Source organism: Halichoerus grypus, chromosome 6 (assembly GCF_964656455.1).
Source record: "Halichoerus grypus chromosome 6, mHalGry1.hap1.1, whole genome shotgun sequence".
Taxonomy (NCBI): domain Eukaryota; kingdom Metazoa; phylum Chordata; class Mammalia; order Carnivora; family Phocidae; genus Halichoerus; species Halichoerus grypus.
Window position 1 is genome coordinate 162,352,024 of NC_135717.1, and position 25,822 is coordinate 162,377,845.

Consider the following 25,822-nt stretch of genomic DNA (forward strand, 5'->3'; position numbering starts at 1 on the left):
TCACAATAAGGTTAGTCAATACCTCCATCACCTCACATAATTACCACTTTTAAAGGGTAATAACATTTAAGATCTACTCTCTTAGTAACTTTCAAGTATAAAATACAGTGTTGTTAATATAGTCACCATGCTGCACATTAGATCCCCAGAACTTATTCGTCTTATAATTGAAAGTTTGTAGCCTTTCACCAACCTCTTCCTATTTGCCCCACCCCAGCCCCTGGCAACCACCATACTGCTATTTCTACAAGTTCAAAAACCTGCCTCGCTTTAACTCACAGGACTACTGAGAAAATAAAGTGGGAATCTTTGCTCAAGGTCTTTGAACAAAACAATGCCACACGTAAGGTGTCATGAACCTCAGACTTGTGCACCTTTACATATATACTCATTCTTCTTCAGCGAGTAAGAGGGCAAGAGGACAAATGAGAGAGGGTGCTGCAGCATTGGCTGTGGATTTGCACTGGAATGATTGGGTTCCTCACATTTCCATGCTTACTCACAAGCGTCAGTTGCATGGAGAAACTTTAGATACAAATTGATTCAAGATCTGATCCCAGCTCTGCCACTTTCTAGCTATGTGAGCTTGAGCATGTCACTTAATTGCTCGTGGACAAGAGCAGTATTTCCCTCAGATGGCCACGGTGAGGATGAAATGAGATATTGTACACAGCACACTTAGCATAGGCTCAGTGCTCAAAACATTAGAGATGATGATGATGGTGGTGATGATGATGATGGTGTCATGGTGATAATGACAGTGATGATGGTGCTGGTGCTGGTGGTGATGGTGGCAATGATAATGATGGTAATGTTGATGATGGTGATGGTGGTGATGATGATGGTGATGATGATGATAGTGATGATGATGATGGTGATGGTGGCATGATGATGGTGATGATGGTAGTGATGATGATGATGGTATTAATGGTGATGATGGTGATGATAATGGTAACGGTGATGATGGTGATGGTGGTGATGGTGATGGTGATGATAGTGATGACGGCAGTGATGATGATGATGGTGTTAATGGTGATGGTGGTGATGATGACGATGACGATGATGTTGATGATGGTGGTGATGGTGATGATGGTGGTGATTTTGCTAATTTACTGCTTAGAATTGTCTGCCCTTAAATACCACAGCTGTTCATTTTGTTTTTCGAGTTGCTGCTGCTACTGTAAGCACAGGGGCTTAAAATATGACCTGAGCTCTCCAAAGATATTCCCTTCTCTATTTTCTAATAGTCTTATTGAAACTGTTGCTCAGTGAAATTACAGTGTTGGTTCCATATCTATCTTCTGTTTTATAAGCCACATAATTGTTAAAACAGAGAGAAAGGGAAAGAGAGATGATATCAGACAATATCTTTCTACATTTTCTTTTTTCATTTAATGTAATGAGTTTTCTGCTTTTTTTCATTTCAAAGAAATGATGATGCTGGCAGAGTGTGCAGATTGTCATTTTAATGGATCCTCATCGCATATGACAAGATTTGACAAAGTTTTCAAAAACCGTTAGGTTTGTCAAAATTCCATCCTGTACTTTGTCAAGACCTACCATCACATACTACAAATCTAAGGACTTGTCAGATAAAAGCATTGTCACAGCAGGACTTGTCAGTCAGTCTCCTCAGGCCCCTGGGCCACCTTCAACCTGAATAGCTACAATTTTATATCCTGGAATTGCAGGTAAGATTTCATTTGCAAAGAAGTTCCACAGCTAAGATGTTTGCACCTTTATACATGCATGTCTTCCCTTAGGCTTACACAAGATATATATTTACAAACAGGAAAAAAGTGCTAATTAGCCAGTTGTAGTGGCTCAGAAATGTAATGGAGGAATGATGAGAAGCATAAGGAAAAAAGTGAGGTAAATAAAGACAGAGAGACAGACAAGGCACAGATGTTTAAAACTGCAAGGGAGTACAGTTTTAAACATCTTTTTATTGATGTAAGTTTAACATATCCATGAGATCTGAGTTCAACCACCAGCTAGCTCCTTGATGATAGGAACTGGGTTCTGAACATCATTAGAAGCTGATCTGGCAGAATTCAGGTATGGCTGAGTCCAGAAGCTCAAAGACCAATTATTTACTGGTCTCTTTCTTTTCATCTCTAGGTTCTGCTTTCCTTTGGCTTCATGTTCAGGCAGGATTTTCCCAACAGCAGTGGTGTCTGCTGCTTCCATGGTCCTTAGCTAGTGATCCTAGGGGTAGAGGATTAAGGGGTGGAAAAATACTCTTCTGATATAACTAGGAACAATTCTAGGCTTGACTCTCATTAGCAATACTCGAGTCATGTGCCCATCTCTCAGCCAGTCACTGTGGTTAGCAGGACAAAGTACTCTCATTAGACATTTCTGGGTCACATGCTCACTCTTGGAGGGTGAGAAAGTGAATCCTGTTTGATGTACGTGAACTTGAGCGTGAAGAAAGGGTATTAGCCCAAAGGAAAATCAAGATGCTATTCTCAAGGGGGAAAACAATTGATATATGTTATACCCCTGAGGCTACCCACTCCTTTCTCCTCTGGTTCACTCCAAAAATTCTCAAAAGAGAATATTGTAAAGAAGCCGTCAAAAGCACCAGCTTTGGAGTAAGACATTCTGTGTTGAAATTCTGTTACCACCACTTACTGACTTGGTGAGTCCTTGGACAAATGACTGAACCTCTTTGTGCTTCAATGTCCTCTTTGAAAGATAATAATAGCATTTATTTCATTGGTTGCTGAGAAGATTAAATGAGATAAGCCAAAGCAACACTTGGATGTTTGGGCCTAGTAAGAATATAATCAGTATTATATTTCATAGAAGCTCTGTTAACTATCATGTATTTAAACCATCCATCTGATTAAACTCCATTCTTCACGCTCTCTTAAAACATACAGATAGACACCCACAACACGTATATGGTATGCTGAATATCTGGACACTTCTGTTCTCACCTTCTGAGTTGCAATTGGTCCAAGACCTGTTTATTCCAGTTGTGCTTGTTATAATTACTTATTCATTAGTACTAAACCAACATCATATAAGTGTGAAAAGAGAGTTGTGTCTGTGAAACCTCTTTGGGATGCTTTGTGGATATTTTGGAAAGACTTGGTTAAAAGGGAATTGCTAAAAAGAATTGCTACAAAATACAATATGAGCACTGCTAATGTAAAAGATTGGGGAAAATAGTAAAGCTCTAGAAGGACTCTGCCTGCAAAATGCTTTTATGAGTGTGTTTTACTCAAGAAACATGATACAGGACTCTAATCACAGACCTATACTCACGTAAAAGTCTGGCTAGAGTGCATCAATTGATTGGTGACTGTATATACAATTATATGTTTTAAATTTTAAATTCAAATTATGCCTAAAGTATTCATGAATTTTTTATGAATCCATGCTCTATCTAGTTTTTAAAAATTAACTGCACAATAACCAGTCTCAATTGCTTTAATAGATAAGAAATGGCATCTGCTGATTATTATAAACTTCCTACGCTTCCTATACTTATGTTATCTATACTCATTATCATTACTTTTTAATATCCCATTTACCTCTCAGCCATTTACAATCCGGCATCTATACCCGTCACCCCCCTGAAACTTGTATCTAAGAAATTGCCAACCTCAATTCTCTATTTGCTCTTTAAACATTGAGGCTTCTCAGAACTCTGCCTCCTCTGAAACATTCAGACTGCAGGGGACTACTTCCAAATGTCTCACAGAGCTGAAAGGACTAGAAGTCTAGGGGTCCACTTTTCAGTAATACTAGTGCATCCACTGACGACCCACCTGGTACAGTCACTGGGTCCTTGTCCTGTTCTGCAGGATGCCCTTGTTGGCTCAAGTACCCCCACAGCCCTCTTTCGTGGCCTCCAATATTCCCAGTCCAGGACTTACACTCACGTCCTCTGTCGTAGCTCCTGCAACATCTGAGCTGTGCTATGGGGGTCTGAAGCAGAGGGACTGCCTCGGCCACATGCCAGGATGAGCCCCCAAGCCCCTGCTCTTGAGCCTGTGTTTTCCCTTCCCTCCGGAGAATTCCTCCAAGCTGCCTTGCTGCTTTGCTCTGTCAGTTGGAATCGATTAGAACAATCTCAGTGTCCTGGAGAGGTTTGTAGGAAAAATTGTCACAGACTTTTTTAAAAAAGATTTTATTTATTTATTTGCCAGAGAGAGAGAGAGCAAGCACAAACAGGGGGAGCTGCAGGCAGAGAGAGAAGCAGGCTCCTTGCTGAGCAAAGAGCCCGTTGTGGGACTCGATCCCAGGACCTGAGCCAAAGGCAGATGCTTAACTGACTGAGCCACCCAAATGTTCCGGTGTCAGACTTTAAAATGAAGCAAAAGATTACTGAGTGTCTTTAATGAAAAACAAAGTGTTATCTAGCTCGTTTTTTTTTTTTTTTCCAGGATTATCAGATTCTAGGGGAGCTCTGTGCCTTTCATTGTTTTGAGGGATTTTATAATGCTGTAACTTGTCAACAACTGATAGCAATGTATGCAAATTCTCTCTGTTGTAAGGACGATTGTTCCCCTCCCTTAACCAGGAGAAGCCAATGTTGCATTTATTTCTAAATTCACTTAAGCACTTATGACTGATCTATGCAAGCGTGGTACTTTGGTGTGTTTTTTTTTTTTTTTTAAGCTTTTATTTATTTACTTGAGAGAGAGAGAGAGAGAGCACGAGCAGGGGGAGCTGTAGAGGGAGAGGGAGAAGCAAGCTCGCCACTGAGCAGGGAGCCCGACGTGGGGCTTGATCCCAGGACCCCGGGATCACGACCTGAGCCGAAGGCAGCTTAACTGGCTGAGCCACCCAGGCGCCCTGCAAGTGTGGTACTTTGAATATTCTTTGGAACAGATTGCAACCTCTTCTGGCTCCCTCATTAATTAATGAGTTAAATAAAATTTTTGACAAATGTCCCTTTTACATTTAAACGAGAGTCATGATTATACCTTCTTCTAAAAAGTATTCTTTAACAGCTTTTAATATTTTTGGTGCTCCAACAAACAGCCTTTGTCAGATCACAGTCCTGTTATGACCTCCCCCAGGACAATAGGTACCAACCTTCGTCCCATTTACAGCATGAAGAGAAGCCACCTACATAATTCTTCCCAGAACAGAGAAACTCTGCACCAAGATGATTTGCTGTTTCCATTTTTAAAAGGATCTGGCAATTCTTAAAGGGCAGCTTCTCTCCCTCAAGTTCCTTCTAACCAGGCACCTCCATGTAGAAGTTCACAGACTCATTTTTCACATTCTGCGTGAACCTGTTTGGTTGTATCCTCATATCACCCAACCCTACCGCCTACTTTCTGGCTCTTTTAGACTGAAGACATGTCTTTTTCATCTTTATAGTCTTCACAGTGCCTAAAATTGTGCCGTGCATATAGTAGGTGCTCAGAAAATGTTTGCTGAATTTACTTCATATTGTAGGGTGAAGAAAAACAAAATGGCAGCCGGTGAGAGAGCAAGGGTCTGGAATTTTATAATTAAAAGGAACCATAACCATCTTCTAGTGATGAGAGGAAAAATAAAGTGGGAGTGGTAGCAGTAGATCACCAGTCCATTCTGATGTCCCTTTATAATGCCAAGGTCACTGGCTTCCTCGCTGTTCCAAGGGACCAACATGTCCCCACACTCCTGTGGGGCCTTATTGTACTTAGATCAAGAATGGGCCTTTACATAAGCAAGGCTAAAACTTTGTATCATTTCAAACCTGGGACATACTAAACTAACAAAAGCCAAGTGATTATGAGCCAAATAATAACCTGGCAGTTGCTGTGTAGGAATCTTAGATAAAGAGAAAAGTATTCTGTAATACCTTGAGATTCCTTTTTAGCTAGCACTCAGCGATCCCAGAAGAGATTAAAAATACCACCAAAACTTCTTTTCATGAAACTAACCCACAATGTCATCAGTTTGATGGAGAGCACGTGGCTTTGGTCATTCTTCTGAAACGTATTATTACAGAAAAATCTAAAGTGCTGCACATGGGCATAGGAATGAGATGTTTGTTTTTTTATATAATTGTAAATGAAATAATATAGAAAAAGTGAATTAGTCCCATTCATTTGGGGAGTGTCGAATTTAAAATCACAGACTTTCAGAACCACACAGCTAGGAATATCTTAGATTTTCCACCTTAACATGAAGGAAAAATACAATGTTTATATTTTGTGAGCATGTTCCAACCTCCACAGACGAGAAGAATTTAACTCCCCAAATAATAACCATCATTGAGCACTGTCAATGTCCTTCATCCTGAGGAACTGGTTCAGACCTCAGGAACACACCTACGGTTGAACAGGCTGGGTTTATTGCTCATTGCAGCTACGGAGAACACACACCATGGGGAACCATGCAGCATCTCAGTAAGAGGGTGTTAGAAAAAACTTACAGAATCTGGGCATTCGTTGGGTAATTTGGGGAAGGTTCTAATGAAGCAAGGGTCCATCTAGACTGGGTGCCGTCAGAAAGCAAGGGCAATCTCAAGACTGGGCATCTCAATAAATCTTACCTCTAGGGAGGACAGACCTGAGTCAGGAAAGGCTGTAATGGTAAAGTAGTGGTCATTCACTTTTGCAGAGAGAGGGGGATGTCTGGAATTTTGTGGGCTGCACAGAAAGCCTTGTTTTGTCTCACTTTATCATGGTCTCAGAGTTACCTTGTCTGTCAGTGTTGCTGTGAGTTTGTGAGTGTTCAATAGGAGAAGCACTGGCCGAGGGCATCAGATCAGTGCCTGGATGCTAAAGCCTGCTTTCTCAGCCCTAACTATGTGCTCAGGGCTTCCCACAAATTATTTCATTTAATTCCTTTAATTCTATGAGGCAGATTTTCTGAGTCCCATTTCACAAGCGCGAAAAGCGGGATGTGAAGAAATTAGTGTTAGCGGCAAGTAAATGGTGGGCAGAGCCGGGACTGCTGGAGCCTGACTCCAAAGCCCACACGCGATGAGCGTACCATATGTGTGATGCTTGGGTGCCTGAGAAATGCGGGAAGGACAGAGGGCGTGTGTGTGTGTGGGAAAAGCAAGCTGGACCACAGAACCTTGGCATCTGACTTTTGGTTTTCCTGCCTTTCCTGTCTCTGGGATCTTCAACATCCCTTGGATAAGTCATCTACCATCCCTGTCCTCCCAGATCCAGACCCCCAGCAATTATGCTCCAATAATATTTCTCTCCAATCCATTTGGCCACCTCTACTTGCCCCCTTTCCTGTCCACTGCCATTTCTTCCAATGTGCCATCTCTAGAAATTAAAGTTCTGAAATTTCCCTCTTACCAAAGCATCGTATCGGTCTACCTCTTCCTTATGCTCCTTTTATCTTTCCCTCTTTATTCCTCCTTATCCTTCAAGCCTGTCTCCGCCGCCCCCACCCAAGGCTTCATTTTTATTTTCTTCCCTTTCTACCTTGGGCCGTATGACTCATTAATTAATTCACCAGATCCCTAAATCCACTCACCTCCTTGGCCTCCTGGTGGCTCTCAGCCCTGACTCAGTGATGGTTTTCAACTTTTACTCTGCATTGGACATGGTGCTCAGCTCTTTCCAGTGATTAACCCATTTAACCATCACAACAATTCTATGAGCTAAGGACTATAAGGACTATTATAGTCCTTAGCTCATTTTACAAGCAAGGAGCTGAGGTTCAGAGTAGTTAAGTAACTTGCCTGAGGTCAAGCTGCCAGTAGGTGGCAGAGTGAGGATCTGAACCCAGGCGGTCTTGCTCCAGGACCTGGGGATTACCATGCTTGCGTCGCCTTAACTACCGCCCTCTTCTGACAGTCTTGTCTTTGCTCCACTGCTGTCTCTGATTATTAATAGTTTCATAAACCTGCTGGGTTCAGCGCCTGCAAGAAGCCTTCACTGACAAAGCCAAGTTCATCAACACCTATGCCTTCCACCCCAAATTTCTCTGCATGCTTATCTGATCTCTTCTCTTACCAGAGAAATACAGCCATTACTTGTAATAGAATAATTTGATTTTCTGTGTATCTCCCCACACTGCAAGCTAACCACCGCCAAAAAAACACGAATGCCAAAGGTACACTTGACCTGGATTTCCAACCTATAGACGCGGATTCTGAGTCAATGCTGGCCAAGCATATAAAATGCCCCCATTTGCATGACAAGCAGGAATTGGAATTTCTGTTGCTCCCCAGGATGGGTTTTTATTGAACCTGGTACCACAGGAGCGACTGACTCCAGCCTTCCTTTTTCACTCACGGTGTGTCTGGTCTAACAGGCAGAGCTAACTCATGACTCCTGTGACTGGAACTCCTGCCAAGCTTTTCCCGGGGAGCTGAACCATCTTCTCTTTCCTGTCCACCGGCTGGAATTTCCCTTCATCCCTGGTAAAATTCCTCCTAGAAACAAAATAATGCCACCACCTTGAGATGCATCTCTTCGCCACCTAAAAACCACTGTGGCCACCCCCGCCCCACCTACGGGTGTGGGCCACTCTGATCGGTGAATCAACTTTTTGTGTTGTAAACACCTGCTGATATACTTGAGAATCCACTGAAGGTTTAAAAGACCTGTTTATAAATGTACGTATCATTTAAGTAAGTATCTTGAAGTTTTGCAATAAATTTTAGGGGTTTTCAGACTTCCCTGAAGTTTTTTTGTTTTGTTTTGTTTTGCTGAACTACTCATTTTTGTACATAGTACTGTGTCTCAGAAGTGGCACATGGTAAATATTTGTGGAATTAATTACACGGACTAAATCACAACTTAATCTTTAGTGCAGAAACAGATTTATTTTTTTCTTCTTTATCTTTTTTCCAAAAAATAACTTCAAGTGATTAATATTCAGAATTTGCTTCTTTAAATTTAAACAGATCCCCCCTTCTCACTTAATTCAAGGATTCAGAATTTTGTAAAAGAAATATTATTGGAACACAAAACGAAAAAAACAAAAGCCAAGTCCCTCAAAATCAATTAAACGGCATAAAACTGAACATATGTACAATTTGGATATTCCTTACCACAGTGGTTCTCAACCTTTCCCCCTAATTCAACATAGCCATTGGGAACAGAGGCTCACAAACACACGGAGTCCAATGGGGGTTGGCCATGGGCCACATGTCCTTGCAGGTCACAGCAGGATGGATGGGGAGAGCTATTGTTTAGAAAAAGCCCTTCAGGAGATTCTGATATGTCTACCTCTTTCTGTTCCCATTTCTATCAGTGTTCTAAAATAACAAGGCCTACGCAATCATTAACTCAGTTTGGCTTATTGGCCACTGGGCCTGCTGTTCCCCTGTTTATCTGGTTAGGAGAGCAGGCTTCCAGGCTGGGCTGCCTGGATTGGAATCTTGTCTCATCACTTAACCTCTCTGTGCTGCAGTTCCGTTAATTTTACTGCCTGTCAACAGCCATCTTTTCCTTCCTCCCTGCTAATGCAACATGGATCTGTTTAGATATTGTCAATATCTCTCCTGACCTCAGGTGGCCCTATCTATATCTTATTCTAGTCACAGGATATGAATAATAATTGGTCAAAATAGTCATAGAAATCTCTGCCCCTTTGGCCAGGAGTTGGTGTAAAGGTAGGGTTGTTATGGCTAGAGGGATGTCGGGGCAAATTGGCTGATGGGTGAGGTAGGGGGAGAATCCATCCGAAATATGAGACGAATCCTTGAAAGGAGAAACTCTTCCTCATTCTTCCTGCCTGTATGGCTGACATAATCCTGGAGGTGTAGCGACTCTCTTACGGCTTGAGAAGGAAAGTCAGCACGCCATCTTAGGAAGGAAACAGAAAGGGCTCAGTCATTTAGTTGTGTTGTGGAGCCCCTGTCTCATCTCTGAACTTTGGACTTCTTATTCAGAGAGAAAAATAAACAACAATAATTGTCTTTCTCTGATTGACTTATTTTACTTAGCATAATACCCTCTAGTTCCATCCATGTCAATGTAAATGGTAGGTATTCATCCTTTTTGATGGCTGAGTAGTATTCCACTGTATATATGAACCACATCTTCTTTATCCATTCATCTGCTGAAGGGCATCTCGGCTCCTTCCACAGTTTGGCTATTGTGGACATTGCTGCTATGAACATTGGGGTGCAAGTGCCCCTTTGTTTCACTACATCTGTATCTTTGGGGTAAATACCTAGTAGTACAATTGCTGGGTCATAGGGTAGCTCTATTTTTAACCTCCTGAGGAAGCTCCATGCTGTTTTCCAGAGTGGCTGCACCAGCTTGCATTACCCTCTTACACAAGTTTGTTTCTATATTAATTTCTCTGCCTTTAACATGACTTCACATACATGATCTCTTCATAATTTAAATCAAAAGATTTTCTGCCACTCCAGGTTTGAAGAGGCACCAAACTCACGCCCACAGGGAGCTGGTAGAGGAAACACCAGTCTGCACATGGTGTGATTATAGGCTCTGAGGTGCGGGCTCGTCGTCCGCACACAAACAGGGTGCTTAAGAAAATCATCTGCATCACCCTTGTGGAATTCTAGTTCACAGGAATGATCTGGAATCATTTTTATATTTCATATTTCCTTGACGGTTTAATGGGTCTCTTGGGAAAAATTAAAAGGAGATATTTAGAACTAAGGGCTGGACTTGGAAACATTTGCTTTCTTCTACAAATACTTTCTGACTTTCTCTTTTTTATAAATAACCCCCCTTGATCCAAAATAGACTATTTGCCCTTGGGAAAAAAATTGTCAGAAAAGTTTGATTCGCTGAAGCAAACATTTTATTTAGAAAAAAAAAATCATCTAGAAAATTGTTCCAACCAATTTCTATCCTCTCTAAAATGATAATAAATTTTCGGCAAAACCTCTCTTTTACCACTTGGTCACCTGCTTTCTTTGCATTGTTACATAGCTGTTTCACGCTTGTATAGCTTTTATTCCCCAGCTCCAGGGGAGAAGGTGGATTTTATTCTCTTTGAATATCCTTCAGTGCTTAGTACATCAGCCTGCAGATAGTGTATATGCAACAAGCATTTGCCAAGTGAATGAATAAATAGATGAATTAATGACTGCTAGGAGAGTGACAGTCTTGAGGTTATCTAGTCTTTAAGTAGGCATCTTGGATTTAGGCATCTTTACATCTTGAAACTATTAATGATAGGAAGAGGCAGGACAAACTTCTTGGACTAGGGGAGGCATGGTCTTCCAAGTTAAAAATGTGAAGTTGTGAAGAGTCTTTGGGAACAAGGGTGGAAAAAAAGAAAAAGAAGCTTTTTAGGGAAACGGGTGACTAGCAGCCATGGCACTTCAATGAGGGTGAGGGACTGCATTGGCCTGCTAACACGTGCATTTTAGTGGACTCTACAAGTAACAGGAAACTCCATTGGGTAGCTTAAGCCCAGAAGTTGATTTGTCTCGTGTGCAGGGGGAGTGAGCGTAGGACTGGGACAGTGGCTCAGAAACACCATTAGGGACCCAGCATTTCCCATCATCCTATTCTCCTTCCACATAAGCCTTTATAGTCATACCTCTCATCTCAGGGTTGCAATATGATTGCTGCATCTCCAGGCCTCACATCCAAATTTTAAGCCAAAAAAGGGAAGGGTAGGGCATGGGCAGTGAAGAAGGAAGAGGCAAAGGCATTTGTCTTTTTATTGAGGAAGGGACGGTGTCCCTGGGGACTTTTGCCTGTATCTCATTGGACAGAACTGTGTCATATGACCATCCCAGCTGCAAAGTAAACTGGGAACTCAGATATTTTCAGCTGCCCTGAATAAAATTGGGCTTCCTCTAGTGAGGACCAGGGTGGGGGTCAATGTCTGTGAAACAACTTCCATCTGTCAAAGCGTGATTAGATGGTTAGAGCAACCTGGTTGGAGAAGTTGATAACTGGAACGTACCCAAATGACCAGCCGAGGCCTGAGGAGAGGTGTTAGTTCAGGGAGACATCCATGGCTGGGAGGCCTACTGAGCATTACTGATCAGCGCTCTGGGGCAAGGCTGTGGTCTAGCCTGGTCTGGCCCTGAAAATAACACTTGGAGATACCCAAAGCAAAGGACCTTGATTCTTTGCTTCCCGGAAAAGCCCATTAAGAATGTTCTTGCATTGGGCGCCTGGGTGGCTCAGTCGTTAAGCGTCTGCCTTAGGCTCAGGTCATGGTCCCAGGGTCCTGGGATCGCACCCGGCATCGGGCTCCCCGCTCAGCGGGAGGCCTGCTTCTCCCTCTCCCACTCCCCCTGCTTGTGTTCCCTCTCTTGCTATGTCTCTCTCTGTCAAATAAATGAATAAAATCTTAAAAAAAAACAAAACGAATGTTCTTGCATTAAATGACAGAGCAACTGGATGGCTAGGAAGCAACATGGAGAGTTTCCATAAAGGCCTGATCCCTGTGTTAATTTATAGTATCACAAAAATTCAGAGGTAGAAGAGACCTCAGAAATCATTGTAATGTAATCCTTTGTTCAACAGGGAGAAAATGAAAGCAGATTAAGGTGGTGTGACTTCCTCAAAATAACCCAGACAGCACCAGACCTCAGCCTATAGAATCTAAGCACTTTGAACTCTTTGTTCAAAACTATCTTCACTGTACTGGGTCTCCTATGGGGAGCAGCAAAATCACTTGGGGCACTGGCTAAAATTCAGATTTCCGGGCCCAGTACCTAACTTTCTGAATCCGTATTTCCAGATTTGGCCCCTGGGAATCTGAATGCTGACCTGGCCTTGAGTGTTGCTCTGATGGAGGACCTGAGCTGAGAATCACGTGTGTCTTCCTGAATTCCGACCTGCAGGAATTTCTGTCCTGAGATTTGGTCTACATGCCTGTTGAGCTGCTTTCATCTATAAACGGCTAATGGCAGGGTGTTGGGCCAAGACAATGGCATGGAGGAGGATGAGAAAGAGTAAAAATGTGTCAGAGCTAGTATCCCAAAGTGATAATCTAAGCAGTAGGAGATTCTTTCTCTTTGGCTAGTGGCAGTGGTATATTATTACCGAGGAATGCTGAAGAGTGTTCCATTTGGGGCTGATGCAGCCTATTTCATTAAAACCTGAATCAGAATGGGTTCTTGCCTTCTGACCGGTGCTTTCATGGGTCGCATGCACGCTCCCAGGAAGGGCTTGCCCTTGTGGGCTCTACCTTACCACCATCTGATGACATGAAGGAGCAGATCTACAAACTGGCCAAGAAGGGCCTGACTCCCTCACAAACTGGTGTGATTCTGAGAGACTCACATGGTGTTGCACAAGTATGTTTTGTGACAGGCAATCAAATCTTGAGGATTCTTAAGTCCAAAAGACTTGCTCCCTCTCTTCCTGAGGATCTCTACCATTGGATTAAGAAAGTTGTTGCTGTTCAAAAGCATCTTGAGAGGAACAGAAAGGATGCTAAATCTGACTGATGCTGATCGAGAGCTGTATTAGCCATTGACTTGATATTATAAGACCAAAGAGTCCTCCCCTCCAACTGGAAATACAAGTCATCCACAGCCTCTGCCCTGGTTGCATAAATTTGTCTATGTCCTCAAGCAATAAAGTCATTAAGTCTAACTAGAAAAAAAAAGACCTATATTGAAGTGATTACAATTCTTAACCATAACACTCAATATGCTGGCCACTGACAATCAAACTTTTCCAGGAGGGAACCAGAGCAGTAAAAAGTTTAGCTTGACTTACAGATCTTTTTCCTGAAAGAAGTGAGATGAAGTATTCTGTGCATGGGACATATAAGATGGTGAGTAAGAATTTAGTTTCTCAGTCTGTCTTCCTTGTAAAAACAGTCGTAAGACTTTTTTCTTGCGGAGCTATAATGTTTCCACTCCAATTTCAATGTGAGTTGTTTATTCCCTCAACATTTATTCTCCATTATTACTTTCTGGGTAGCTAAATGCTAGCAGGTGTCAACATTGCTTGGCGGCCTGGTATTTACCGGATAATTGGAAGAACTTGCATCTTGAGGGAACGCCCAGTTCCTTTAATGAGAAATTAAACTAATGGACTTTTATCTCATTTGCCTGGTGCAATGGTCCCTGAAACTGTTGATGATCGGAATGCTCTGGAAAGCTTTTAATATATTTTCACTGTTGATAAATTAATTTCAAATTTAATAGTTGTTCATGCTATTGGTTAGTGTGATAATAATTCAAAAAAGTGTGCCGAAGGGTAAAAGCGGAAAGTAAATCCCCTCTTCCACTTGGCACTTCCTAGAATAACCCCACTGTTCACATATTTTGTGTATTGTCTTCCAAATCCCTTTGTACGTAGTACAATCATATGAATGTTTATATCTATTTTTCTCAAATGTGATCATTTTTGTACCTACTGCTCCATCCCTTGCTTTTCCTGGCTGCAGTCTCTTGGACACCTTTGTATGTAGCAAGTGCAACTATACTTCGGTCTTTCAAATGGACCTGTTTTCCATTAAAATGACTGATTCATTGGATCAGGTGAAGCCCAGAGATTTGTGCTTTTTAATGAAGCTCCTCCATTATTTCTGATGTAAGCTTGTCCCTGAACTCGCATTTAGAAACCACTCTCTTAGCTCATGTGGCAAAACATGGTTTTGTGGCAAACATTTCCATGTTTGGCTGAAACTTTTCTTCATTAGGATTAGAAACTGTGTTTTCCTTCCCACTGCCTGATAAGAATGAGAAATAAACAATTGCCCACAAAGATTTTTTTTTTTTTTTTTTTAAGATGATAGAATTCTCCTATATGCACAAGGCAGGAAAGTTTCCTTGGCAACTGGTGGCAAGTATGGAAGCTAAGGGGTGGAATTTATCATAAGAATAAGGCAACATTTCTAATGGGAGAGTGTCAGAAAGAAGTTACCTAAACATGGTACTTACAGGTCTGCATGCAGAGCCCAGAATAAACACCTGATGTTCATAGATAAAGAGATGAATAATGGCAACGTTGTTAAAATTAAATATCCCTCCCCCTCCTTTAAAGCTAGAAGTATTTATCTTCTGTCAAAATCATCTTTACCTTGAACTTGTGTCCTGGTGAATTGTCTTAACCATTGTTTTTTTTCATTTTCATTTTCTTCATTTTTGAAAAATGCTATCCAAAACCATAGGGGGAGGTTTTGAATAGTCTTCTAGGAAACAATGACAAGTCAATCAACCTGCCAAGGAGCTTCTCTAGGGCTTCTCAGCATTAGCAGCTTATCATCCCCCAACAGTAAACTGTGTTTTTCTGTAGGATGAATCTTGGCCGGTCAAGAAGACTTGCCAAGAACACTAATTAAAGTAATATAAGTTAGAGTCTATTTTATCCTTAGGAAAGATTACAAATGGGGTGTGTGTGTGGGGGGGGTACTTGACACTATGGGTCCTTTAAATTTCTTAGCTTAGAGGAAGGGACCTACCCCTCCAACCTGAACATCTCCCTAGCTTGTGACATGTAGCAGAAACGATGAGATCCCCAGGCATGAAGATTAAACTTTATTTTAACCACGTTATATTTTCCAAATGAAAAATATAATCAAACAAAACTCATAAGATCTTTTAAGCATATATATGTATATACATATTTTTTGTCACATATATAGGAACAACTGGAATAGAAGTTGAATGCTTTCTTTTTTTTTTCTTTTTCTTAAAGATTTATTTATTTTAGAGAGAGACAGTGTGTGTGAGTGGGGAGGGACAGAGGGAGAAGGAGAGAATCTCACGCAGGCTCATGTTGAATGCAGACCTGGACACAGGGCTCGATCTCAAGACTATGAGATCATGACCTGAGTTGAAATAGAGAGTCAGATGCTCAACCAACTGAGCCACCCAGGCACCCCGAGGCTAAACACTTTCAAAGTCAGAGATTCCAATTTGGATTTTATCAGCTATGGGACTATCCCATTTTGGAAATTGTCACCTTAAGAAATCAAACTGCATTTGAATGCATATTATAACTTTGAGCTTGTACTTCTAAGTTGAGCATTCATTAATTAATATTTTTATTAGTCACTATGTCAGTTACATTCCTTTGGTTACAGTTACAAACCAAATCAGGTTAACCTAAGAAAAATGGGATATATTGAAGGGAAATGGTATAGTTTTACAAAATCAAAGGAGGAGTTTGTCATATGAATAGATAAATAATGGCAAAATAATTAAAATTAAACTTTTTTTTAAGGCTAAACATATTCCCTTCTTTCAAAATCATCTTTACTTTGAACTTGGGTCCTCGTGAATTGCTCTAACAGCAGTTAATATTTTAGTTAATAGCAAGCCTTAGGAAAAGAGTAACCAGTAGAGCTTTGGAGATTCCATGAACAGGCTCTTTTGGGCATTGCCATTAGGGTGACAGATCCAACTGCTTTCCACCCTCGTGTCACTCTGCTCAAGAGTCAGAGTTCTGAGAGAGCGTTAGATTGGCCCAGCGTGGACCACAGTCCACTCCTCAACCAATCCTTATGCTTGATGAGCTCTCATGGCTCACAGACCCACCAGGACCACATTAAATAGGAAATAGAGAGTTACCCAAAGGAAAGTCAGATTCTTATGACAAGAAGAAGAGGGAAGAAATGCTAAGCAAACAAAAACCAAAACAGCTCACCACTGTCACCTGGTGTATTAGTTAGGATGAGTTCAGTGGCAAGTAGCAAGACCTAACAGTATCATGACCAGTAGACCAGAATTGAGACAAGTATAATGTGTTTCACCACCTTCTAAAAAGTCTAGAGGTTGGTGGTCCCAGAAAATCCTCAACACATACTCAACAAATACTCATGATAAATAGACAGGGAGATTGTGGAAAGATAGGAAGCAGGCCATAAACTGGGGAAGTGAGAGCAGCTAGAAGGAGCAGTAGGGAGAGAATCAAAAAGTAGAATTTATTTCTATAATTGGGAGAGATCTTCACATTCTCAAAGCTAGAGAAGAGAAAAGAACTGATGTTCCTTGTGGGAGAGATGAGAGGAATAAAAGTGAGATGTCTTTTTTTGGTAGCATGGGGTAGAGTCTAAGGCTCAGGTGGTGGGGTACCCACTTGCAGAAAAAAGTGGTATGGGGTTGACAATGCCCATTTCAATTTTTCATGGGCATGGCCACATTATGTGGCCACCCCAGCTGCCCAATCCTGGTGATGTGGCAAATAAGAGAGAAAAAAAGTTTGCTGATTTTAAGTGCCCTCATTCTACTTTGCTGTCAGTGGTGTTCTTCTGTTAGGTGCTGTTCATTCCCAGTGACATTGGTGAAGCACCTCTCAGCACCATGCAGTGTGTGATCTGAGGGCTACGTCCCTGCTTCTTTCTTTCTTCTTTCTTTCTCTTTCTTTCTTTCTTTCTTTCTTTCTTTCTTTCTTTCTTTCTTTCTTTCTTTCTTCTTTTCTTTCTTTCTTTCTTAAAGATTTTATTTACTTGACACACACACACACACACACATACACACACACACACACAGAGGGAGAGGGAGAGAGCGAGCACAAGCAGGGGGAGCTGCAGGCAGAGGGAGAAGCAGGCTCTCCTGAGCAGGGAGCCCGATGTGGGGCTTGATCCCGCATGACCTGAGCCAAAGGTATCTGCCCAGGTGCCCCCAGGTCCCTGCTTCTAATTGCAGAGTCTGAATTGATCTCATGTATGTTCCTGGCAATCTATGGAGGATATGAATAGGTGGAAATCACTTCCAATTTATTGTGCAGGGAAATCTAGGCCATGATCTCTAACAGCTGATGAGAGCTCACTGGATGGCAAGAGAAGCTCAGATACCAGTACTGTGCATTTCGTGGGGACGTGGGACTCCCAAGGGGTAATTTCTTCCAATTCCTTTTTTCTTCTTGGCTGTATATTTCAAAAGCAAGCGCTAGGGAGACTAAGGAGAGAGAAGGTCAGGCAATGGTGCTTGATCTTCCCTGCACAAAATTGCTGTGAACAGTCTCTGATCTGGTAGTCTAACTCCTTTATCAACAAGCACTGCGTATACTAACTCCGTGACTCAGTGAGTATTTGCTCAGCATCCATCGGAAAAATAATAGCTCAAGTTTCTCAAGAGCTCACCATGTGTTTGGCTAAGCTCTGGGAATGTAAAGTCAGATAAAACCTTGACCTTGCAGAATTTCTATTTTAGTGGGGGCATGGGGAGAGGGGGAATAAACAAGACATAATGATACAACGTGGTGAAGAGTGTGCCTAAGGTATAAAGGGAGGAAGAATTATTTCTTACCGGGAAGACAGGAGCAGATTTGCCAAGGAGGTGACATTTGATGGGCCTTGAAGGTGGGGTGTGAAGGTGCAGATGGGGGATGGAGGAGAGAGAGGAAGGAGTGCCATCCAGGGGCAGATGTGTGAGCCAAGGCGAGCTGTTGAAAGCCGGAATGGAGTGCTCAGAACACAGTGCTCAGGAAGAGGAGTGGCTGCAGATGGGTTTACAAAGCGGGTAGGGTCAGATGATAAAAAGGCTTTGTTTGAATGCCCACTAGAGAGCTTAGCCTTGGTCTCTTGGCAGTGAGGGGCCAAGATGGGATGCAAAGGAGGGAGTGATGTGATCAGGTGTGTTGGGAACAGAAGGACCCCGTGGTGGCAGTGTGGGTGTGGCTGCTTCCTCCTGTGGAAAGCCCCTGGACTTCTCCATCTGGTTGGCACTGTTCATATTTAAAGATTCAGCTCCAGTGTCCTTTGCTGTAGGGAGCCCTCCCTGATCTCCCTGCTCTGGAGGGAACATGGATTGATCACAGCACCCGGGGCACGGAATAGCACATTCGTTTCCCTGCTCGCCTGAGCGTTGTTGGGAAGTGGGCTCCCTCCTCTGCTTCTCCGTGTGGTCGGCACCCGGCACAGTCCCCAGCCTTTCACGGTTGCTCGCTAGAAATGTTTATTGTCAAATGAAGGAGAATGAGCATCCCTGCCTTTGTAATTGCTGAAGCTGTGATAGCTAGTAAGTACCATTGATTGAATGCTTACTCTTTGTGAGGCACCTTGTGATCTCCTTCAATTCCCATACAATTATTCGATAACAGTGGCAATAACATTTCTGTTACTACTAATCCTATCACCACTACAACAACAACTCCTACTACTGAAATCACATATGACTCTTACCATGTACCAAATACTGCTATGATTTACATATATTAACTCATTTGATTCTCATAGCAACCTTCTGATGCAGGTACCATTATTCCTTATTTTTTTACAAATAAGGAAACTGAGACAGAGAGTGAGTAAGTAACTGGCTAGTAAGTGATGAATTAGATTTGGACCCAGGCAGTCCGGCTTTAGAATCTGGGTGCTGTCTGTTGATTAGATTGCATGCATAGCATAAGTTTGAAGAGGTTAGGGGGCTTCAGGCTATTCAGTGATAAATGTTAGGAATTGACCCCGTATCTGTCTGGCTCCAGACTCCTAAGGCTTCAATTCCCTGCCCTGTTCCACTGCAAACATAGTGTGAGTGTTCACCGGGGTTATTACTAAGGCATCCAGAAAACTAAATGTCTGCAGAATTAAACAAAGCATCATAGGGAGAAGTCTGATTCATGGTGGGATTAGAAGCAACCAGTTGTGGGGGTGGCTGGGCAAACTCAAGGTGGGTGGATGGAGAGTCGGTAAGAAATTGGGAATGCAACTTTGATCTAGGAAATTTCCAGCATGAGGCACTGTATCTGAAATCACTGTTTAAGATCTTCCAGCTAGGAACCACTATATTAGTTTTATATTAGTTTAATACAAACTTTTTTTGGTCATCTGTTGAAGCATTTAAGATCAGAAAGTGATGTCCTCATTATCTATCTGAATCCTCGCAGATTTTCTCTACTAAAAGAGCTTGAACTTGGAAATCACTTCCTTTAGAAATCCCTTTGATTCCAGACACAGGAGTCCAAATTCCATGTGCTTTAGCTAATGATTAAATGCCTCCTTTTTCACCTTCCAGTTCTCTCCCTTTTTTCCAAGCAATTTAATCTTAACCATTCATGTATATTGTTTAGTTAGTCATGGCAACGAGGCCATTTGATTGACCAATTAGCAACTAAATTTAGACGTGATATTGACAGTCCAGCTGTGTTGGCCACAGTTTTGAGATCCTAGAATAAGGGTTTGACTGATCTTTGTGAATTGACAATGCACTTGGAAATGATGGTGTGGTAACCAAAGAAGTTTCCTTGGTGTGTGAGAATACATCATTTTGGCTTTCAAATATATGTATAAGGCAATCACAGGGATGAAAATGTAGCTCAACTGGTTTCAGCAAAAGCAGCTTGTGAAAAACATAATCCAGAGGGGAGAGGAATTCTTTTTGAAGAAAAGGACTTTTCAAGAAAGATGTAGGTTTCAGAATTTCAATATCAAGCTTCCTTTTATTTTCCTGTTTAGAGAAACAAATATGTAATTGTTAACATCACATTTTTAAAATTGAATTTATAAAATGACAGTCTGTTGCAATGAAGACTTCATATATACACATCTAAACCATCACTCCCGGTTTTCCCTAAGACTTGATTGTATTTCCTAATTTAAAATATGTGATCTTAAGTGTAATTCAAGTGAAAGAGCATTTACAAGTTTAACATTAAATTTGTAAATGAATATATAACATTGAAAGAGTCTTTCAAGCCATCAAAGATTATTTGGCCATGTTTCAAATCTTCAAAAATAATAAGTTAAAAAAATACAAAGGGGCTCCTGGGTGGCTCAGTCAGTTAAACGTCTGCCTTTGGCTCAGGTCATGATCTCAGGGTCCTGGGATCGAGCCCCACATCGGGCTCCCTGCTCAGAGGGGAGTCTGCTTCTCCCTCTGCCTGCCACTCCCCCTGCTCCTGTTCTCTCTCTCTCGCAAATAAATAAATAAAATCTTGTTTAAAAATACACAAAGTGGTGCCTGGGTGGCTCAGTTGGTTAAGCGACTGCCTTCGGCTCAGGTCATGATCGCAAGGTCCTGGGATCGAGCCCTGCATCAGGCTCCCTGCTCAGTGGGAAGCCTGCTTCTCCCTCTCCCACTCCCCCTGCTTGTGTTCCCTCTCTCGCTGTCTCTCTCTCTCTGTGTCAATTGAATAAATAAATAAAATCTTAAAAAAAAAAAAACCACACAAACAAAGACAATTTCAGGCAAATCATTTCCTGCTCAGGGTCTGAATTCCCAATTGAGCACTCACCAATTCATCATCCCCTCCACACAGGCCAACAGATGTCTTTCACATTCTGAATGTTCAGATATCCAAGGAAAATGCTCTCAGTTGCCCCAAGGAAATGAGGATATTTCAATAGTTTGCTTCAGAGAAAAGGACATGACATTATTTCTTTTACATGCACATTAGACTTTCATCATGGTGCTAATTAGGTACCAAGCAACAGGTTTGTCACTTGCCTGCTGTAAATCTTTTCCTGGTTCCTCCTCATTATTGTAAATAACCACTGACTTCTGAATAAAGTCTTTTATCCTAGACCTCAGTTAGAACTAGTTAGTCTCTAAGTTCATGGGAGCACAAAACAACGTACAAGCTTTGATAACGTAAGAATACTCTGGAATAAGCCCAAATTTAAAATGCAGTAACCTCTCCATTTGTATGAAATATCCAGAATAGGCAAGTGTGTAGAGACAGGAAGCAGATTAGCGGTTGCCAGGGGCTGGGCATAAGGGTAGGGAACGGGGAGGGACTGCTGCTCACCAGTGCAAGATTTCCTTTTGGGGTGAGGAGAACAGCTTGGAATGAGATCGTGGGGCTGGAAAGGCTAAATGCCACTGAATTAAACAGTTTAAAATGGTTTATTTGTGCCATGTGAATTTTACATAATTTTTTTAAAAAATGTAATACATCAAGTTGTGAGAGCAGGCAGTGATGAGTGGTGAGAGAAAAGGGTGCTTTACAAGGAAATTGAAATCACACGCCTACTTTTGGCTTCTGTCCCCATCTCCCTTTAAAAACAGCAAACTAATTAGATGTCAGTCTAAAGAAAAGGAAGTGGGTACATCGTGTGAGCCCTACCATGGGGTCCCACCAGAAGGGCACCGGACCACATTTCCTGGGGTCCATTCTTGTTCTGAAATCCTAGGAAATATGCTGAGCACACCTCCACTCTTGAGGGCTCTGCAGGTTCCTGGGTTTCAAGCCCCAAGTCTTGGTGCCCTGAGGTGGCCATGTATGAGTGAATCACAAAGCCAGGAAGCTTAAGAGTCCAGATCCTTCCTTTCCTCAGTGTCACCTTAAATATCACCATGACCACCTAGGCATCTTCTCTACTTGTGTTTTTAATCTTGATCTGTTGTATGGATGAATATCATCATTTACCCCAACTGATGATTTTGGGGCATCTTTTTGATTTGGGGATTTTTTTTTTAAGGTCTGTCTCCTTCTCTTGAAGGTCAGCTCCACAGTGGTATGGATGGATGCTCACACATACTCCTGGGGCCCTGCTTTGGTCCAAACACTGAGTGAGGTGCTGGAGAAGCAATTAAGCCAAACCAGGCCTGGTCTCTGTGCTAATGAACAAATTCTAGTGAGAGAGACAGATGTTAAGCCAAGAATCACATAGAAACCTAAGGCTGCAACTGTCACAGCTGTTCGGAGGACCTAGAGGCTCTGTAATAGGGACATTTAACCTTGTCAGGGAGGCGAGGCAGGCTTCTCTGACGAAGTAATACTTGAGTAAAGCTTGAAAGCCAAGAAGAATTAATTAGGCAAAGAGGATAGAGACCGTTCCAGGCAGTGAGAGGAGCTAGTGCAAAGACCCAGTGGTGGCAGGGACAGGAGGAGAACAAGAAAACAAAGAATGGATGGAGAACAAAAGCAGAAGTGGATAGAGGTCAGAGCAGGCGAGGCCCTGTAGGCCAGCTTTAGGACTTTTTGTGTTTATTGTGAGAGTAGTGGGAAGCTCTTGAAGATTCTAAGGAAGATGGGAAGGGTTGACTTGATCAGAATTACATTCTGAAAAGGACTCTAGTGCAAGGGACGGAGAGGGAAGAGAAGCCGGCCTTGATGCCTGGCTAAGGTCTGGCTTCCCCTTTCCTCACTCTTAGCCCGGCAGTCTGGACAGAGAGATGGGGGTGGTGTAGGCTTGCCAATCAAACTGTCGAACCCTTTTGTCCTCAATGACTGGTTCATGGAGGAACAGGGGATGGAAAGCTGGCTCAGTCAGCGTGACTATGGGGCTTTCTCTTTGGCCTTGAACCCAAGCACACAGGAAGAGCTGCTACAGCTGTCTTGCCACTGTGATGTGAAGAGTCTGATGCTACCAGGGCCGCCAAATGGGACCTGAGAATGAGGTCACGCTGAGAGATGGTGCGAAGCTGAGTCCCGCTGGCTTTCAGCATCTTGTCAAAGCACGGCTGAAGTTGTCCTTGCTTATGTACTTTCGATTGCATGAGCCAATGTTTCTGGTTTTGCATTTGCCACCGTACGCCCAAAGACTGAGAGGGCCGACGGGCAATTAGGGGAGCATGGAAGCCGTCTCCATGTGCGCATGCCCCTCTGCTGATTTAGGACTGTGCAAGAGAACAGGAACTCCTGATTCGACTACTCCTGCCAAGCAGAGGTGGCATCCGAGGGGGAGAGGGAGATAAATGGCCCCATTGCCTGGGAAGATGTATTTTTGGGTATCTGAAATTCCAATCTAGTTAGGAGAGTTTGTGTAAATTTACCCTTCCCTGTGCTGGAAAGGGTACTTTTGTCTTTAAGGTTCCTAGTAAAGTTCCTGTTGGAAGCTTGGGGCTACTCTGGCTGATGTAAAGGGGAAAGGGAGGGAGCCAGGGCACCAGAAAGGTCAGAAAGCCCTGGAAGCTGCAGGATGGAAAAGGAGAGGTGTGGCAGCCACTGAGGCCAAGCTTCATCTCCAGGGAGACGTGTCTGTGGCCATGCCCAGGGAGAGATGTGATCATCCTTCTCTCCCACCCAGGATGGGTGCACCCTGCTAAGTACCTTCCAGCACTGCCTCCCCAGCCAGCAACTCTGGGCTTCTCAGCCAACTCTCTAGATTTTCAGAGGCAAAGCCACCTCCCAAATCGGAGGGTTATTTGAGACCCAAAGGTTAGCCTTCCTCAATCTTTCCTTCTCCCAAAGGAGGAGGAGTACCTGCAAGGGAGGACGAGAGTCAGGGAGCTGCCATTGGCTCAGTCTGTCTTTCAGGATGAAAGAGGCAGACCGGTATCATCGAGAGAGTGGAACAGGAAATGAAAAGCTCTGGGTTTAAGTTCTAACTCTGATAACAAATAATGAAATGGGGAGCTAGCTCTCTGCTCTGTTTCCTCACTCTCGAATGAAAGCATTGGTTTTGGTGTCCTTAAATCAAATGTTAAACATGTTAGGGTGGATAACTGCCTTTAAAGAACTCAGGAAGTGAACCCTCTCTCAAGTTTTGGGGAGATCTCCTGCTGTTTTAGTCACGATGGGAAGCAGAGCTCCCCACTTCTCTCTCAGCTGAAGGGAGTGACGCCCTGGAGGTTTTATGAGGATTAAATGAGATAATTCATCAAAGGAGTCAGCATTGTGCCTGACTCATGGGAAGAGCTCAAAACATTCATTATTATTGTTTTCAGAAAGATGATGCAAATCGTCTTGAAAAACCAGCCCTGGGATTAATAATGGTTGTTGAGCTAAAAAATGTTTTTATGATTCTGTCTCTTACTTTTCTCTGTTTATACTCACACAAAGACATATACTTGCTCCCCTAGTGCAGTAAGAAAGCAGAGTGTAGGACACCATCCCTGTCCTCAAGGAGCTAACAGTTTAATCAGAGACATACGACTTATACGTATTCAACGGTGTCTGTTAAAAAACGTCATTTGTAGGTTGAATAATAGCACGTGCCAGAAAAAAAGGTGTTGAAACATGTTCAAATGTTATACATGGAGAATGGCAGGGGAAGTCCCAATACATTGCAGAGCATTTCAGGGTAACTCTCTCCAAGAGCAATCAACATCAATAGTAAAAATATGGATACATTTAAAAAAGAAATTCATTTGGTAGCAAAAAAGTTCTCAATGATTTATGGATTAATAAGTAACAGAAGTTACAAAGAATTTATATCTGAACAACAGTGAAATTAATGAAATATCAAAATTTTGGATGCAACCTAAACTGTATTGAGAAGAAAAGAAAGGAGGGAAGGAAGGAAGGTAGGAAGGAAGGAAGAAAGAAAGAAAGGAAGGAAGAAAAAAGACTTAAATGAGTTTGGTGTTTAAGAAAGTATACAAGTAAGAGAGTAATCTCAAAGAAATTAGAAGAAAATCATAAAGATAAGGGCTGAAAATAAATAGAACACTAAATAAAAAGAGATGGTCAAAAAAATTAAAAGTGGATTCCAAAACTCCAATAAAACGGACAACTCTATAGCAGAGCTAATCAAGAAAGAAAACGTGCAAATAAACACTATAGGAAGGCAGAAGGGGGCACAACCACAGATAAAAAAGAGATAAAAATCACCACGAGTAAATAGTGTGGTCAATTTTATGGCATTTGAAATTAAATTAACATTAAAAATGTCTGTCACTGCAGACACAGCTCTGTGTTATGATCCATTATGAAACGCCGTGCTCTGCTTTTATATGTTATGGTATGTTATGATGACACATCTCAGTGGCTTAAACACAACAACATCTCAGTGGCTTAACCCAACAAAAGTTTCTTTTTTCCCCATGCTTTAGGTCTGGTGCGACTTAGGGATCCAGGCTGATGGAAGATGCAACTCTTCCACATGTGCTTCCAGGGTCCTGGAAACTGGAGAATCTAGAACTTTCAGTCAAGAGCTGCTTCTTGTGGGAGGGCTTGGTGATGCCCGCCTCAGATCTCCCTTCGAGAGAACCTGCTCTGAGGAGTGGAGTTGGTTGACAGCCCCCAGCTGTGGGCACTTTGGGTCTGCTGCTGTGTTCCAGCTGAGGCCAAGCTCTCTCTGGGCAGCTCACAGCTCAGCCACGTTACTAGGGCCTGGCCATCTCTGCCCAACAAGGGGCTACCCCACAAGCAATCTGCATTTGAAGTTC

The 25,822-nt window shown here is 42.4% G+C and overlaps 1 pseudogene across 1 annotated transcript; it reads left to right on the plus strand.

The window, feature by feature from the left end:
- Window positions 1–1,460: 1,460 nt before the first annotated feature.
- Window positions 1,461–13,629, plus strand: LOC118542747 (small ribosomal subunit protein uS15-like; annotated as a pseudogene). The gene is made up of 2 exons (XR_013448604.1): window positions 1,461–1,691; window positions 12,610–13,629. The product of XR_013448604.1 is annotated as a small ribosomal subunit protein uS15-like (transcript).
- The last annotated feature ends 12,193 nt before the right edge of the window (window positions 13,630–25,822 follow it).